We start from the raw sequence: 19,010 nt of genomic DNA, 5'->3' as shown, positions 1-19,010 counted from the left end.
TGAGTAAAGGCCTCAACAGCCAATCAGTGTACCTAGAGATGGGTTCAGTCGCTGATCCCATTCCGGCGACGATAGGTCGTCCCGGGGGATGGGACAGCGACTTATGTATTTTCGGGACGAAATACCAAGCCAGGTTTTTAGGAAACTTGGGGGTCAATCTCTCCAGGATACTCTTGGGCAGAAATTGTATGTCGACATACTTGGCAAGGAGTGACTGCACCCTGGCCAGTATAGACGGGACAGGGTTGTCACTAAGCTTTTCATATACACTTCTGTCTTCCAATTGCCTGGAAGCTTCCTCCAGAAAAGGGAACAACTGCTCGGGTTAACAACGGCCCCCCTTTAGGAAAAGAACCCGAAGGGGATGAGGGAAACGAAAAAGGAAGGAGTACCCAAGTCCGTAAATCCATGAGAAGGAGGAGACAAGTCTCCTGGAAACAGTAGAGACATCTCAGTTACCCCCGCCCACACAGGACTCTCCTAGTATTGTCATTAATCTCACTGCTTATGAATTGCCCCCGAGCTGTCTCTCACTCCTCCAGAGAGGATTGGGATACAGCTTAGTGGAACAATTCAACCCCGTTGATTTCGAAGTGGATCTATATAGAGCAGTGCGCAAATTGTTCTTGAGAAAAATGTTTGCAGAAAGTAGCTCTACACGTCCCCTACCATTACCTGGTGAGGTCCCTGCACACATGTCTTGTGCTGACTTCCATCTGCAGCATTGATTTGATACTGAGGAGATCCAATGTATTCAGTTTCTCGCGAATATTGAGAGCGACAATACTGCTGTACCTGAGTTTCAGGCTTTGTTTTCGGGCGGCATAAGGTCCACCTTTCTCCCCCCTATGCCGGCGGGCTCAGCCATTGACCTCTTCCATAAAAGAGTACTTAGGGATGTACGTGCACTGATTTACCCAGTGGCACCCCCTAACATTACTCGTGAGGAACGGGTTGCTTTACAATGGCTTGGTGGTCTTGATGACGTCGTTATCAAGCCCGCCGACAAAGGGGGCAATGTGGTCCTGATGACCAAGGCCTATTATCTGGAGGAAGCTTCCAGGCAATTGGAAGACAGAAGTGAATATGAAAAGCTTAGTGACAACCCTGTCCCATCTATACTGGCCAGGGTGCAGTCACTCCTTGCCAAGTATGTCGACATACAATTTCTGCCCAAGAGTATCCTGGAGAGATTGACCCCCAAGTTTCCTAAAAATCTGGCTTGGTATTTTGTCCCGAAAATACATAAGTTGCTGTCCCATCCTCCGGAATGGGATCAGCGACTGAACCCATCTCTAGGTACACTAATTGGCTGTTGAGGCCTTTACTCAGAGGCACTCCCACGTATCTAAAGGACACCGGGGACTTCCTCCACGCCCTCAATAACTTTGAGTGGCGGGAGGAATTCCGCCTTGTGTCCTTAGACGTGGAGAGTCTATACACAAGGATTTCCCATGATTTGGGGTTGAAAGCCATAGCAGTAGGTTTTACATTGGTAAAACTATAAGGCCCACAATGGTGATCCGTCCAGCCTCTCTTTTGCTGGCATAGAGGCCGTGGGACCCATCCCTAGGGGTGGAGATCGCCACCGCCTCCTGTTACAGCGGGAGGCTCGATGGATCATCAGGACTGGTGCCATGGGATTACATGGTTTGAATGATAAAAACGACATGGCTGTATTTCTTTAGGCCCCTTTGCTTTCCCACCTCCACACAGGACACTATGGGGTCTACCATGGCTTCACTGCTTAGCCCCCCCCCCCCCTACGCTGGCAATGTAGCCGTGGGACCCATCCCTTCTGGGTGGGTTCAGCTGATGCCCCCTGCCGCGACGGGAGGCTCTACCAACCAACAGAGCGGGCTTATAGTGTGTAATGGGATTTATCATATCAGTGACAGACTGCATCTCTGTGTATTTTCTTATCTTCGTATCTTCCCATTACCCTGATATGCTTTTGTGAATTTGTCGCCTCCAGGATAGATATTGTGTTGCTATGTTGTGCTTCAGTGCTGATTTGCATGCTTTTACTATGTATCCCCCTTTTTTGTATCAGTCACAACAGCGCACCTGTGGAGCGTCGATTGGTCACCTTGGCTATGATCAGCGGCTTGCTCTTAAATGCACGGCGGTGCGCCTGTGCGTCACAGCGATCTGAGGAAGCGCGAGTTACGCGCGAAACGGCCGTCACCGCCGACTCACACCACAAGGCCATTCCGCTCCCCAGCCTGCGCATCTATGCTACTTTGAAGCAATAAAGCTTTCCAAAAATCCATCAGATCCTGTTGAGTGCCGCGTTTCTCTCGTCTATCTGCTATACAGTGTGTCAACTATTGACAACTCTTTGCGGTTGTCTAAAATCTATTCCATACACGTCCCCTAATAGGGGACGTAACAGGGATTAAACTGATAGGAATAGTACTACTTAACACACCACTCATATCTGGTGGCACAGTACATTGCAAGGCGTACGCGCAGTGCCCCAAATTGGAAGTAAGAGGACCAACCAAGCATCTTTTTCCATCTCCCGGTTCCTAAAATCTATTCCATCCACCGGCCCCTGATAGGGGACAAAACAGAGATTAAACTGTTAAGAACAGATTTTTTTTTATTTAAAAAAAAAGAGGAATTTTTGGCCGCGTTACTGAACGCTCATGCACAATGGCTGTAGGCTCATGCGTCCTTTCCGGAGGTGACAAACCTGGTCAGTCAAACCCAAGGCAACATCATCGACCTCATCCCATATGCGTTTTTTCTGGAGCGTGCCCTGCAAGGAGTGCTGGATCAGGCTGTAGATGAGCATGATGAGGAAGAGTTGTGGTCACCATCACCACCAGAAGCAGCCTTGTCGTCGTCGATTGCTGGACCTACGGCAACGCAGAGAGAGGAGTCTGAAGAAGAGGAGGAAGGTGGCTTTGAGGAGGTGGAAGACCAACCACAGCAGGCGTCCCAGGGGGCTTGTTGTCACCTTTCTGGGACCCTTGGTGTTGTACGTGGCTGGGTGGAGGAAGAGACCTTCAATGACGTCAGTGAGGACGTGTGCAAATGGGGAGTTTGCGGTTGAGCAAATGGACTGTTTGCGGTTGTTTGCGGTGCGTTAAATGGGGAGTTTGGTCTGTCAATGTGAAGCGGGTGTAACCCTTACACTACCTGATCGATACAACATCATACCTGATGTTTTAAAGCACGTTATTCCAAACAATTTAGGAATGTTAGGTGATTTATGCCCTTTATGGATTAAAACCCGACTCTGCGTCAACTACGTAATTTTCCTTGGGAGTTTTGCAATGGATCCCCCTCCGGCATGCCACAGTCCAGGTGTTAGTCCCCTTGAAACAACTTTTCAATCACTATTGTGGCCAGAAAGAGTCCCTGTGGGTTTTAAAATTCGCCTGCCTATTGAAGTCTATGGTGGTTCGCCCGTTTACGAACATTTGCGAAAATTTGCGTTAGCCGTTCGCAAATGGAAAATTTTATGTTCGTGACATCTCTATGTGTCACCCTTCCCCATGGACCAGCAATAGCAGTATCATATATGCACATGTGACACAACAACATTTAAAGGAAGACACTCACGTCATTTCTGTCATTTAAAGCCGGCTCACCTAGCGCTCGAGTCCGCAGAATCCACCTTGCTTCTCTCTGCAGCAGGAGGCGATGTCTATCAATCCCTGCAGAGGAGCAGTTACTATCTCCAAACCTGTGAATGAGATGCAGTCCAAATTACTTCCATGGGCATGATAATGGTGTTGGTTTCCATGACAACACGCTGTTTTCGTGCTTAAGAAGGCGGCGCAAACATACGTGCTGACGTACAGCCTGACGAAGCGCAAGTAGCGTGAAACGTCCGTCGCTGTTTGGTGCGTGTAGTTTGTTCGTCTGCCCCATGCCGCAAGCACTTGGAATCTGATTTAACCGAATAAAGCATCAAGTCTGAACTTCACACTGGTGAGCGCCGCTTCTTGTCTTCTCCTTTTGAACTTGTGCATATTCGCCCGTGCTTCTCTCCAGCTGTGCACCACCGTGAATGGGATACATCAGGGGGCTATTGGGATTGCCGTCCTTCGATCGCTGCCGTTAAGCTGATTTAATCCAGTCACAACTGATGTTTCTCTGACTGCTGCAGAACCTTCTAATACTCACCTCAGCTGCTGCAGAACCTCCTAATACAGACCTCAGCTGCTGCAGAACCTTCTAATATACACCTCAGCTACTGCAGAACCTCCTAATATACATCTCAGTGGCTGCAGAACCTCCTAATACACACCTCAGCTACTGCAGAACCTCCTAATATACACCTCAGCCGCTGCATAACCTCCTAATACACACCTCAGACACTGTAGAACCTGGGAGTAATAAAGAAGCAAAAAGGAAAAAATCTTTTAAAAATGTTCCGTCTGTTACTATTGGCAGGGTTGAGGTGGAAATTGAAGGTTTTCCATTTGCTTGTAGTTCCCGTTTTGTCCTGCCTGCTAGGGTGGCGCTAGAGAGCAAGAGCATTTTTTTGTGAGATTTTTGTGGATAGTGGAGCAGCTGTCAATCTCATTGATAATCAATTTGCAATAACTCATGGTTTCCAGGTATGCACTTTGGCAAAGGATATTCCTGTTTTTGCTATCGATTCCGCTCCACTTTCTCAGAAATCATTAAAGGGCATAGTTCACAATATCTGTTTAATTGTGAGTGATGCTCATGTTGAGGATGTGTCATGTTTCGTCCTTAGCGGTTTGCCTACTCCTCTAGTGTTGGGGCTACCCTGGCTCACTAAACATAACCCCACCATTGATTGGCAAGCGAGGCAAATAAATGGTTGGAGTGACTTTTGCAGAGAGAATTGCCTCATGACATCTGTTTCTGAGGTTTCTACTAAGACTGTACCACCTTTCCTCTCTGAATTTTCGGATGTCTTCTCTGAGAGTGGAGTTCAGGATTTGCCTCCGCACAGGGAGTACGATTGCCCTATTAATCTCATCCCAGGCGCCAAGCTGCCTAAATCTCGTTTATACAATCTTTCCCAACCTGAGAGGGTTGCTATGCGTGCTTATATCTCTGAGAGTCTGAGAAAAGGACACATACGACCCTCGAAGTCACCTGTTGCCGCTGGTTTTTTCTTTGTTAAGAAAAAAGATGGTTCTTTAAGACCTTGTCTGGATTTCAGGGAGCTGAACAGTATCACTATTCGTGACCCTTATCCGCTTCCTCTGATCCCGGACCTGTTTAACCAGGTTGTTGGGGCTAAAGTCTTTTCCAAATTAGACCTAAGAGGGGCATACAACCTGGTCAGGGTCAGAGAAGGAGACGAATGGAAGACGGCTTTCAATACCCCTGAGGGCCATTTTGAGAATTTGGTTATGCCTTTTAGTTTGATTAATGCCCCAGCCGTTTTTCAGCATTTCGTGAACAGCATTCTTTATCATTTAATAGGAAAATTTGTATTAGTGTATTTGGATGACATTTTGATTTTTTCTCCTGATTTCAGGACTCATAAGGAACACTTACGTCAGGTCTTGCTCATCCTGCGGGAGAATAAATTATACGCGAAACTGGAAAAATGTTATTACTTTAGCCACTACGAGCACTGTGTTGCCCCCTATTGATACACCCTTGATGGGGGAGTGACCCAGCCTTGAGGCATGCAGCCCGGGGGAGCGGTTCTGCATGTTACAAGATATCGAGGATGCCCCTGGTGGGTTCTATACTTAATAAGTAAGGCGCTTTACCCGGCATGCCTATCACCAGGAGCGCGTCTGCTGTGGCTTGGTTCCGATCATGTGACCGCCGCCGTGACGCATCAGCCTTGTGGGCGGCGTCCTGCGGCGGTCACATGGTAGGGAAGCACAGCTTTGCGTTCCACTCTGGGCCCTATGGAACGCATGGGCGCCGAGTGCGCATGCGCGAACGGACGCCCGTGCGATTGCATGGTCTCGCCGCAACACGCCTCCTCTGACGTCATAGGGAGGCGTCGGTGATTATGGGACGCTAAACAGGGCCCCATGGCCTCTATAAAGGGGCGCTTGTCGCCCCTACTCGCTGCCGGTCACCCCAACACAGCGGACACCACCACCCTGGGTCCTAGCTGTGAAGGTGGATACATAGCTGTATGCTGACTGCTGCCAACCATACACGTGAGTACCTCTCCTCCTGAACCCGCCCCCCCCCCCCCCCCCCCTGTGGGTGGTCAAATGGAGGTCTGCTTAGGTTATGTGACTTACATTGGCGTTTTGTTTTTTGCTTTTGTGTTATCCTTAGACTCAGCCACACCAGGACTGAAGTATTTACGCAGGCCATTTTCCTGCTCCTGGGCTATCCAGCCTGAATAGGATAACTGCCATTCTTGCCCCGTGTCCCCTGATGAATCTTGGGGCTTCCAGTGAGGAAACGCGTCGGGACACATGAGTATTTTCCCACCCTCCTTTCCCTTTCTGGGGTGACTGAGTGGGGTATTTTTACTCATTTTTTTGTATTCTGCTGTATATGCCATTCCTTCGGACGGATACTCTCCCCTCTGCTAGGGCCTGATCAGGGTCATTTAACAGGGAGAGAGTTCCTGTCTGGGCCACCCCTTGCGGGGCTTTTTGGACCCCGTCCTTAGGACATAGTCTATAGGGTGACTTAGGACAAGCAGGGAGGCAATAGGGCCAGTTTATTTGGTCTCCATACTGTTCTGCCCGCCTTCTGTTACCATCAGACGTGTCCGTCACCTATATATATATATGTGTGTGTTTGTCTTCTAACTCTTACTCACTCGCCTGGTGCGGCACTATTACGTGCGCCTGGCGAATGCGCATAGGTTTTTCGTGTTGTTTGTCTGTGGGGCTGTCATTTTATCTCCCAGTTTTCATTAAAATAATATTTTTATCTCAGTATACTGCCCCTTATAGTTTCTTGACTTTTGTACCTTAGCAGTATTTAGGGGGTTGTTCCCATATCCCCCTACTGACCACCTTTTTTCTTATTTAGTTTCAGGGGTATGTCCGGCTTTTTGTCCACGGGACTGGACAGGAACATCTGGGTCTCAGAGGCCAGTGTTGTTTTTTCTGAGCAAACCTTTGTTCAGAAAAAGTATACTCCCACTCTGAACGGTGCCTTTTCTGAGCTGACCCGGCTCTATAGGGAACATATCAGTTCATGGTGGGAGGTTCAAGGCCTTGAACATTACATTAGACAGGGCATCGTACCTAGGGGTCTTCGGATTACCCTCACTCCCGGACACCGCAGTAGGAGTCCTGAATTCTTGAAAAAATGGGAGAGGGAAGCCACATCCAGCTCCCTTAAACTCATGCAACTTCTCCTGGATGAGGAGAAACTGATTCTGACTCGAGCAGAAAACAGCCTCGATGAACAAATTGAGGTTGCTAAGAAGTTCCAGTCAGAATCGGAGTTTGCTGTCAAGGAAGCCCAACTTCAGAACACGGTTGAACGGTATCAATACCAGCTAAAGGACCGCAAACATAAACAGTTCAACAGGGACTTCCAGGACTTCCGGGATAATAAGGCCTATCAATTTTTGACCAATCCACCCGCCACGCAGAATACAGATCTTTCCTCCACCGACACAGACGTTTCTGATGTGGAGAGGGAAAGATACCCCAAGAATAGGGGGCGAGGCCGGGGTGCATACAGGTCCAAGGGACGCGGTAACCGCCCTAGACAGAACCCACAAAACCCTCCTCAACACGTCCCAGCACCGACATCGGGTTCACCTTTTTTAGACCAAGGGGCACACTACTATCCCCTCAGGAGCCGGAACACTCAGCCGTAGACAACATACATAACTCTACTATCCCCCCTTCGCTCTGTGTGGACAAACGGGTTATTAATCTCTCCTCCGGTGTACTCACACAGACCGAACTCAAGTTGTTGGGACGGGGATTATCTTTTGTTCCCACAAATAAATTTGATATTTTCCGGTGGACAAGGGACCTACACCTTTTTGCCCGGAGATTAAAGTGGCACAAGTTTTACAAACTGAAAGAGAAGAGGGAAAGTCGAGAACTGGGTGTGCCTGTCGACATCTTGAAGGACGTCCATCTCCTCTTTGACCTCGATCAGGCCCCACCCAATGCAGAGGGGCTGGGCCCCTTCACGTCCCTTAGGAACAGAAGTACCCGCATGCCCCCCATGGGTGACGTATCTTGCGTGGATGTGTTTCTCCAGCACACCACCGCAGATTTGGCCACTATACATCCGGTCCCCCCTAGGTTCAATTGTAGTAGGGAGGAGAGAAGGGCCATCGCCAGTCTGGAAGGTGATAAAGATATTATCATTAAACCTTCAGACAAGGGGGGCAACGTTGTCGTGTTGGACTTGGCGGCATACAAAAGCATGTGTCTCTCGATCCTGGAAGATGTTAGGGGGTATGAGATACTTACTCATAACCCGACTAATGATCTACAAAGGACCCTCAGACACATTCTTGAGAGCGCCAAAAAAGCCTCTCTAATCAGTGGGGAGGAGTTTGATTTTCTGTATCCGTCTCACCCTGTCACAGCCACTTTCTATTGCTTACCGAAAGTGCACAAGGAGACTGTCCCCTTAAAAGGACGACCCATTGTCTCGGGAGTGGGGAGCCTATCCCAGAATTGTGGCGTTTATGTAGATGAGGTGCTACGTCCCTTTGTGTCATCCCTACCGTCCTATGTGAGGGACACCGGGGATCTTTTGGGGAAGTTGGAGGACATCTGCATCGAACCTCACTGGTTCCTGGCTTCCATCGATGTAGAGGCCTTATACTCCTCCATCCCACATGACTGTGGGTTGGAAGCCACTAGCCATTTCCTCCAAACCAGGGGTCACCAATTCACGAAGCATAATGAGTTTACCCTTGCACTGTTGAATTTTATTCTATTGAATAATTTTTTTCTGTTTGATGGCCGACTGTACCACCAGCTCAGGGGTACGGCGATGGGCAGTTCTTGTGCCCCGTCTTATGCCAACCTACTCCTGGGGTGGTGGGAAGAGTCTGTCGTGTTCGGGGACCCATCTCCGTGGTTCACCGAGCATATCGCCCTCTGGTCACGTTACATAGACGATATTTTCGTCCTGTGGAGCGGACCAGAGGGCGAATTCGGCAGACTCATGTCTGAGTTAAATTCCAACTGTTTCAATCTCAGATTCACCTCCGTGATTGTCAGGGACCGCCTCCCCTTCTTAGATGTGGTGATCTGCAGGGATCATAGAGGAGGCCTGAGCACATCCATCTATCGGAAACCAACTTCGACCAACTCCCTGTTGAGGTGGGACAGTTGTCACCCTGTCCCCCTTAAGAAGGGGATCCCAACCGGACAATACCTCAGGCTTAAACGTAACTGCTCGGAACTCGACGATTTTAAATGCCAGGCTAGGGATCTCAGACTGAGATTCCAGGAGAGGGGTTATCCGGACAGGACCCTGAGACTGGCGTACGAAAAAACTAAGATCCGTACGAGAACCGAGCTCCTCCACCCTACAACTGGGGTGACGAGCGAACCTGAAGGTATTGTCCGGTTGGTAGGTACTTTTGACGCGGCGGCCTCTCAGGTCAAGAGAATCTTGGCCCGACATTGGGATACCCTTCTTATGGACCCAGATCTCTCAGATGTCCTCAGTCCCACAGTTTCTTTAACGTTTAGGAGAGGCAGTAATCTGAGGGACCGTCTGGTTCATAGCCATTTTACTCCACCAGCCAAGCCTGGACGTGGCTTAATACACCCGTGACTGGTTGTCACAGGTGTGGTTCGTGTAGTTTCTGTGGTAGCCTGTCACAAGGTAAAAGCTTCACTGGGGAACCCAACAACACGGTTTACCAGGTGAAGGGCTTTATCAACTGTCGCACAGTTGGTGTGATTTACCTTGTGACATGCATATGTGGGCTCCTATACGTGGGTAAGACCTTTAGAGAATTGCGTAAACGCATGGGGGAACATTTCGGGGACATCCGTAATAGTAGGGATACCCCCATAGCACGTCACGTACAGCTTGCTCACGATCGACGTGTCTCGGCAATCAGGTTTATGGCAATCGAAAGGGTACCCAAACCCATACGGGGAGGCGATTGGAACCGACATATCTTGCAGAGGGAATGTTGGTGGACGTTTACCCTCAACACGGTCGCCCACCTTGGCCTTAATGAACAGATCAACTATAGCTGTTTTCTCTGAGTGCTGGCTGTTTTTGTCTTATTTCCGTGGCCGGGATGTACGGCCATTTAACCCCTGTATCTTTGGTCTCAACTTTGGGGATGTTGGACGTGTACCGTCAGGTCCCCATATGTAATAGGGACAAGGGGGTTAGGGCTTTCATATATGGTTGAGGTGATTCTCTCAGTTTCCCCTCCCCCCCCCTTGGTGTATTTCTCCTTTGTCCTATTACTTTAGCCACTACGAGCACTGTGTTGCCCCCTATTGATACACCCTTGATGGGGGAGTGACCCAGCCTTGAGGCATGCAGCCCGGGGGAGCGGTTCTGCATGTTACAAGATATCGAGGATGCCCCTGGTGGGTTCTATACTTAATAAGTAAGGCGCTTTACCCGGCATGCCTATCACCAGGAGCGCGTCTGCTGTGGCTTGGTTCCGATCATGTGACCGCCGCCGTGACGCATCAGCCTTGTGGGCGGCGTCCTGCGGCGGTCACATGGTAGGGAAGCACAGCTTTGCGTTCCACTCTGGGCCCTATGGAACGCATGGGCGCCGAGTGCGCATGCGCGAACGGACGCCCGTGCGATTGCATGGTCTCGCCGCAACACGCCTCCTCTGACGTCATAGGGAGGCGTCGGTGATTATGGGACGCTAAACAGGGCCCCATGGTCACCCCAACACAGCGGACACCACCACCCTGGGTCCTAGCTGTGAAGGTGGATACATAGCTGTATGCTGACTGCTGCCAACCATACACGTGAGTACCTCTCCTCCTGAACCCGCCCCCCCCCCCCCCCCCCCCTGTGGGTGGTCAAATGGAGGTCTGCTTAGGTTATGTGACTTACATTGGCGTTTTGTTTTTTGCTTTTGTGTTATCCTTAGACTCAGCCACACCAGGACTGAAGTATTTACGCAGGCCATTTTCCTGCTCCTGGGCTATCCAGCCTGAATAGGATAACTGCCATTCTTGCCCCGTGTCCCCTGATGAATCTTGGGGCTTCCAGTGAGGAAACGCGTCGGGACACATGAGTATTTTCCCACCCTCCTTTCCCTTTCTGGGGTGACTGAGTGGGGTATTTTTACTCATTTTTTTGTATTCTGCTGTATATGCCATTCCTTCGGACGGATACTCTCCCCTCTGCTAGGGCCTGATCAGGGTCATTTAACAGGGAGAGAGTTCCTGTCTGGGCCACCCCTTGCGGGGCTTTTTGGACCCCGTCCTTAGGACATAGTCTATAGGGTGACTTAGGACAAGCAGGGAGGCAATAGGGCCAGTTTATTTGGTCTCCATACTGTTCTGCCCGCCTTCTGTTACCATCAGACGTGTCCGTCACCTATATATATATATGTGTGTGTTTGTCTTCTAACTCTTACTCACTCGCCTGGTGCGGCACTATTACGTGCGCCTGGCGAATGCGCATAGGTTTTTCGTGTTGTTTGTCTGTGGGGCTGTCATTTTATCTCCCAGTTTTCATTAAAATAATATTTTTATCTCAGTATACTGCCCCTTATAGTTTCTTGTCGGTTTGCCTACTCCTCTAGTGTTGGGGCTACCCTGGGTCACTAAACATAACCCCACCATTGATTGGCAAGCGAGGCAAATAAATGGTTGGAGTGACTTTTGCAGAGAGAATTGCCTCATGACATCTGTTTCTGAGGTTTCTACTAAGACTGTACCACCTTTCCTCTCTGAATTTTCGGATGTCTTCTCTGAGAGTGGAGTTCAGGATTTGCCTCCGCACAGGGAGTACGATTGCCCTATTAATCTCATCCCAGGCGCCAAGCTGCCTAAATCTCGTTTATACAATCTTTCCCAACCTGAGAGGGTTGCTATGCGTGCTTATATCTCTGAGAGTCTGAGAAAAGGACACATACGACCCTCGAAGTCACCTGTTGCCGCTGGTTTTTTCTTTGTTAAGAAAAAAGATGGTTCTTTAAGACCTTGTCTGGATTTCAGGGAGCTGAACAGTATCACTATTCGTGACCCTTATCCGCTTCCTCTGATCCCGGACCTGTTTAACCAGGTTGTTGGGGCTAAAGTCTTTTCCAAATTAGACCTAAGAGGGGCATACAACCTGGTCAGGGTCAGAGAAGGAGACGAATGGAAGACGGCTTTCAATACCCCTGAGGGACATTTTGAGAATTTGGTTATGCCTTTTGGTTTGATTAATGCCCTAGCCGTTTTTCAGCATTTCGTGAACAGCATTCTTTATCATTTAATAGGAAAATTTGTATTAGTGTATTTGGATGACATTTTGATTTTTTCTCCTGATTTCAGGACTCATAAGGAACACTTACGTCAGGTCTTGCTCATCCTGCGGGAGAATAAATTATACGCGAAACTGGAAAAATGTGTGTTTGCGGTTCCAGAAATTCAATTTCTGGGGTTTCTTCTCTCTGCTTCTGGTTTTCGCATGGACCCCGAGAAGGTCCGCGCTGTGCTTGAGTGGGAGCTTCCTGAGAATCAGAAGGCGCTGATGTGTTTTTTGGGCTTTGCCAATTATTACAGGAAATTTATTTTAAATTATTCCTCTGTTGTTAAACCACTCACTGATATGACCAGAAAGGGGTAGATTTTTCTTCCTGGTCGGTAGAGGCGCGTAAGGCGTTTTCTAATATCAAGGAGAGTTTTGCTTCCGCTCCCATCCTGGTACAACCTGATATTTCGTTACCCTTCATAGTTGAGGTTGATGCTTCTGAGGTAGGGGTGGGTGCGGTCTTGTCTCAGGGTTTCTCTTCTGCCAAATGGCAACCGTGTGCCTTTTTCTCGAAGAAACTCTCCTCCGCAGAGAGAAATTATGATGTGGGAGATAGGGAATTGTTGGCCATCAAGTTGGCTTTTGAGGAATGGCGCCATTGGCTAGAGGGAGCCAGACACCCTATTACCGTGTTTACTGACCATAAAAATCTGGCCTACTTGGAGTCAGCCAAGCGTCTGAACCCGAGACAGGCCAGATGGTCTTTGTTCTTTTCAAGGTTTAATTTTGTTGTCACGTTCCGCCCTGGGGTTGAGAATGTGAAGGCAGATGCCCTGTCACGTTGTTTTCCGGGAGGTGGGAATTTTGAAGACCCGGGTCCCATTTTGGCTGAAGGTGTGGTGGTCTCTGCTCTTTTTCCTGAATTGGAGGCAGAGGTGCAGGCAGCACAGTCAGAGGCTCCTGATCTTTGTCCTCCTGGGAGGTTGTTTGTGCCTCTCGCTTTGAGACACAAGATTTTTAAGGAACACCACGATACGGTCCTTGCTGGGCACCCGGGGGCAAGAGCCACACTGGATCTCATCGCTCGGAGATTCTGGTGGCCTGCGCTTCGTAAGTCGGTTGAGGGTTTTGTGGCAGCTTGCGAGACTTGCGCTCGTGCCAAAGTCCCTCATTCACGGCCATCAGGTCCTCTCCTTCCCTTACCCATTCCTTCCCGTCCTTGGACACATCTGTCCATGGACTTCATAACGGACTTGCCTCGTTCCTCGGGGAAGACTGTGATTCTGGTGGTGGTGGACTATTTTAGCAAAATGGTGCATTTCATCCCTTTTCCTGGTTTGCCCAATGCTAAGACGCTGGCGCAGGCATTTATTGACCACATTGTCAAATTGCATGGTATTCCTTCAGACATAGTCTCTGATAGGGGCACGCAGTTTGTTTCCAGATTCTGGAAGGCTTTCTGTTCTCGCTTGGGGGTTCGGTTGTCATTCTCTTCTGCTTTCCACCCGCAGTCGAATGGCCAGACAGAGCGCGTCAATCAGAATCTGGAGACATATCTGCGCTGTTTTGTGGCAGAGAATCAGGAGGATTGGTGTTCTTTTTTGTTCCTTGCTGAGTTTGCTTTAAATAACCGTCGTCAGGAGTCCTCTGATAAGTCACCATTTTTTGGTGCATATGGGTTTCATCCGCAGTTTGGGGCTTTCTCGGGAGAGGGGTCTTCTGGTTTACCTGATGAGGACAGATTCTCCTCGTCTTTGTCATCTATTTGGCAAAAGATTCAGGATAATCTAAAGAGCATGAGTGAGAGATATAAGCGTGTGGCAGATAGGAGACGTGTGCCTGGTCCGGACCTGAATGTTGGTGATCTGGTGTGGTTGTTTACCAAAAATATCAAATTGAAGGTTCCCTCCTGGAAGTTGGGTCCTAGGTTTATTGGGCCTTACAAGATCCTGTCTGTGATCAATCCTGTTGCCTACCGTCTTGATCTTCCTCAGACTTGGAAGATCCATAATGTTTTTCATAAGTCCTTATTGAAACCTTATGTTCAACCTATTGTACCCTCGCCTTTGCCTCCTCCTCCGATTATGGTTGATCTTGAATTTCAGGTCTCTAGGATTGTGGATTCTCGTCTTGTCCGCGGTTCCCTCCAGTACCTCGTTCATTTGGAGGGTTATGGTCCTGAGGAGAGGATGTGGGTCCCAGTGACGGACATTAAGGCCACTCGTCTCATCAGGGCTTTCCATAGGTCCCATCCTGAGAAGGTGGGCTCTGAGTGTCTGGAGTCCACTCGTAAAGGGAGGGGTACTGTCACAACCAGACAGCTGAGAAGCTCTGACAGGAGTCTTTCAGATCCTCCTCCTTGGGTTTCTTTGTTTTGGTTTCAGTTCCTCATCTCGTTAGTCTATCTCAGCTGTCATGCAGTTGGACTGATTGCTTCCCTTTAAGTTCCTCCCCATAATGCAGTAGTGTGCGGCTTATACAACTTCCTGGAGTGTGTGTGCATGCTGTTCCTATTTCCCAGTCCTCTGCAAGATAAGAGCTGTTCCTTTATTTGTGATTTTCTGTCTGCTGGATTTAAGGAGACCCTGACTCCCTCCGTGTCTAGTGTAGGGAGCCGGTGGTCGTGTCCCCTCACTATTGTAGGGTCTTCAGGTATTAGATAGCCGAGGTACGTGGATATGCGCCCATCCACCTTTGGGGTGTTCGCATAGGCTGAGCAGTCAGGGAGAGTGGCAGGTCTCATGCAGGGGTCTCCCTTTTTGTTCCTTAGTTGTGGATCCAGTGAGTCATTGATTATATTGCATTGTCTTGTTTCCTGTACACCGTCCGTGACAGCACCCTGTCACAATTAACCCCCGCCGCAATCGCAGTTTAAACCCATGACGTACCAGTACGTCATGGGTCCTTAACCACCTCCCGACCGCCTAACGCACGGATGCGTCCGGAAGGTGGTTGATTCATTCCTCCTGGACGCATCCGTGCGTCATCTCGCGAGACGCGAGATTTCCTGTGAACGCGCGCACACAGGCGCGCGCGTTCACAGGAACGGAAGGTAAGAGAGTGGATCTCCAGCCTGCCAGCGCCGATCTTACGCTGGCAGGCTGGAGATGCGATTTTTTTAACCCCTAACAGGTATATTAGACGCTGTTTTGATAACAGCGTCTAATATACCTACTACCTGGTCCTCTGGTGGTCCCTTTTGTTTGGATCGACCACCAGAGGACACAGGTAGCTCAGCAATATGTAGCACCAAGCACCACACTACACTACACCCCTCCCGTCACTTATTAACCCCTTATTCACCCCTGATCAACCCTTATCACCCCATATAGACTCCCTGACCACCCCCCTGTCATTGATCACCCCCCTGTCATTGATCACCTCCCTGTAAGGCTCCATTCAGACGTCCGTATGATTTTTACGGATCCACTGATACATGGATCGGATCCGCAAAACACATACGGACGTCTGAATGGAGCCTTACAGGGGGGTGATCAATGACAGGGGGTGATCACCCCATATAGACTCCCTGATCACCCCCCTGTCATTGATCACCCTCCTGTCATTGATCACCCCCCTGTCATTGATCACCCCCCTGTAAGGCTGCATTCAGATGTCCGTATGATTTTTACGGATCCATACATGGATCGGATCCGCAAAACACATACGGACATCTGAATGGAGCCTTAAAGGGGGGTGATCAATGACAGGGGGTGATCACCCCATATAGACTCCCTGATCACCCCCCTGTCATTGATCACCCCCCTGTCATTGATCACCCCCCTGTCATTGATCACCCCCCTGTAAGGCTCCATTCAGACATTTTTTTGGCCCAAGTTAGCGGAAATATTATTTTTTTTTCTTACAAAGTCTCATTTCCACTAACTTGTGTCAAAAAATAAAATCTCACATGAACTCACCATACCCCTCACGGAATCCAAATGCGTAAAATTTTTTAGACATTTATATTCCAGACTTCTTCTCACGCTTTAGGGCCCCTAGAATGCCAGGGCAATATAAATACCCCACATGTGACCCCATTTCGGAAAGAAGACACCCCAAGGTATTCCGTGAGGGGCATATTGAGTCCATGAAAGATTTAAATTTTTGTCCCAAGTTAGCGGAAAGGGAGACTTTGTGAGAAAAAAAAAATATATATAAATTTCCGCTAACTTGTGCCAAAAAAAAATAATTTCTATGAACTCGCCATGCCCCTCATTGAATACCTTGGGGTGTCTTCTTTCCAAAATGGGGTCACATGTGGGGTATTTATACTGCCCTGGCATTCTAGGGGCAATAAAGCGTGAGAAGAAGTCTGGGATCCAAATGTCTAAAAATGCCCTCATAAAAGGAATGTGGGCCCCTTTGCCCACCTAGGCTGCAAAAAAGTGTCACACATCTGGTATCTCCGTACTCAGGAGAAGTTGGGCAATGTGTTTTGGGGTGTCATTTTACATATACCCATGCTGGGTGAGAGAAATATCTTGGCAAAAGACAACTTTTCCCATTTTTTTATACAAAGTTGGAATTTGACCAAGATATTTCTCTCACCCAGCATGGGTATATGTAAAATGACACCCCAAAACACATTGTCCAACTTCTCCTGAGTACGGAGATACCAGATGTGTGACACTTTTTTGCAGCCTAGGTGGGCAAAGGGGCCCACATTCCAAAGAGCACCTTTCGGATTTCACCGGCCATTTTTTACACATTTTGATTTCAAACTACTTACCACACATTTGGGCCCCTAGAATCCCAGGGCAGTATAACTACCCCACAAGTGACCCCATTTTGGAAAGAAGACAGCCCAAGGTATTCGCTGATGGGCATAGTGAGTTAATGGAAGTTTTTATTTTTTGTCACAAGTTAGTGGAATATGAGACTTTGTAAGAAAAAAAAATAAAAAAGAAAAAATCATTATTTTCCGCTAACTTGTGACAAAAAATAAAAAATTCTAGGAACTCGCCATGCCCATCAGCGAATACCTTGGGGTGTCTTCTTTCCAAAATGGGGTCACTTGTGGGGTAGTTATACTGCCCTGGCATTTTAGGGGCCCAAATGTGTGGTAAGAAGTTTGAAATTAAAATGTGTAAAAAATGACCGGTGAAATCCGAAAGGTGCTCTTTGGAATGTGGGCCCCTTTGCCCACCTAGGCTGCAAACAAGTGTCACACATCTGGTATCTCCGTACTCAGGAGAAGTTGGGCAATGTGTTTTGTGGTGTAATTTTACATATACCCATGCTGGGTGAGAGAAATATCTTGGCAAAAGACAACTTTTCCCATTTTTTTATACAAAGTTGGCATTTGACCAAGATATTTATCTCACCCAGCATGGGTATATGTAAAATGACACCCCAAAAAACATTGCCCAACTTCTCCTGAGTACGGAGAAACCAGATGTGTGACACTTTTTTGCAGCCTAGGTGGGCAAAGGGGCCCACATTCCAAAGAGCACCTTTCGGATTTCACCGGCCATTTTTTACACATTTTGATTTCAAACTACTTACCACGCATTTGGGCCCCTAAAATGCCAGGGCAGTATAACTAGCCCACAAGTGACCCCATTTTGGAAATAAGACACCCCAAGGTATTTTGTGATGGGCATAGTGAGTTCATGGAAGTTTTTATTTTTTGTCACAAGTTAGTGGAATATGAGACTTTGTAAGAAAAATAAATAAATAAATAAATCATCATTTTCCGCTAACTTGTGACAAAAAATAAAAAATTCTAGGAACTCACTATGCCCATCAGCGAATACCTTAGGGTGTCTACTTTTCGAAATGGGGTCATTTGTGGGGTGTTTGTACTGTCTGGGCATTGTAGAACCTCAGGAAACATGACAGGTACTCAGAAAGTCAGAGCTGCTTCAAAAAGTGGAAATTCAAATTTTTGTACCCTAGTTTGTAAACGCTATAACTTTTACCCAAACCATTTTTTTTTTTTACCCAAACATTTTTTTTTTTATCAAAGACATGTAGAACAATAAATTTAGAGAAAAATTTATATATGGATCTCGTTTTTTTTGCAAAATTTTACAACTGAAAGTGAAAAATGTCATTTTTTTGCAACAAAATCGTTAAATTTCGATTAATAACAAAAAAGTAAAAATGTCAGCAGCAATGAAATACCACCAAATGAAAGCTCTATTAGTGAGAAGAAAGGGAGGTAAAATTCATTTGGGTGGTAAGTTGCATGACCGAGCAATAAACGGTCAAAGTAGTGTAGGTCAGAAGTGTAAAAAGTGGCCTGGTCATTAAGGGTGTTTAAGCTAGGGGGGCTGAGGTGGCTAAGGACTCGTGAAACATGCCGTACCGGTACGTCATGCGTCCCTAAGGGGTTAAAGTAGAATGTAAGATGTGGACAAGGACCTTTGGTGATGTCATTAACCATGTGACCAGTGCAGAGCCCTGGTGAAAGACCTATGGGAAGTTTCTGTGAGGGGGCGGAGCTTCTGTGTTATGCCTGGAGGAGAGGTTAGTGGTGTCCTGGGATAGCCCGTATAACTTGCTATAAAAGCTGGGAGTTGTATTTCTGTCCTATTATATCCCTCTCCATGTAATTTAAACTTATGCCCTAGTACAGTCTGGTAATGCTGGGAGTTGTAGTTCTGTCCTATTATATCCCTCTCCATGTAATTTCCATGTATGCCCTAGTACAGTCTGGTAATGCTGGGAGTTGTAGTTCTCTCCTCTTATAC

At 47.9% G+C, this 19,010-nt stretch overlaps 2 protein-coding genes, 1 long non-coding RNA gene and 1 pseudogene across 3 annotated transcripts in view; 1 reads left to right on the top strand and 3 right to left on the bottom strand.

The window, feature by feature from the left end:
- Window positions 1-19,010, bottom strand: part of LOC120981622 (NACHT, LRR and PYD domains-containing protein 3-like) — a 3,400,916-nt gene that overhangs the window by 2,815,427 nt on the left and 566,479 nt on the right. The gene's annotated exons all lie outside the window — the stretch shown is intronic.
- Window positions 1-19,010, top strand: part of LOC120981623 (NACHT, LRR and PYD domains-containing protein 12-like) — an 840,242-nt gene that overhangs the window by 729,852 nt on the left and 91,380 nt on the right. The gene's annotated exons all lie outside the window — the stretch shown is intronic.
- Window positions 1-19,010, bottom strand: part of LOC120981626 — an 83,202-nt gene that overhangs the window by 48,483 nt on the left and 15,709 nt on the right. The window lies entirely within an intron of this gene.
- LOC120982622 lies at window positions 2,447-2,627 on the bottom strand (annotated as a pseudogene).

This window comes from Bufo bufo, chromosome 11 (genome assembly GCF_905171765.1).
Source record: "Bufo bufo chromosome 11, aBufBuf1.1, whole genome shotgun sequence".
In the NCBI taxonomy this organism is placed as follows: Eukaryota; Metazoa; Chordata; class Amphibia; order Anura; family Bufonidae; genus Bufo; species Bufo bufo.
This window is presented reverse-complemented; position numbering and strand designations above follow the sequence as displayed.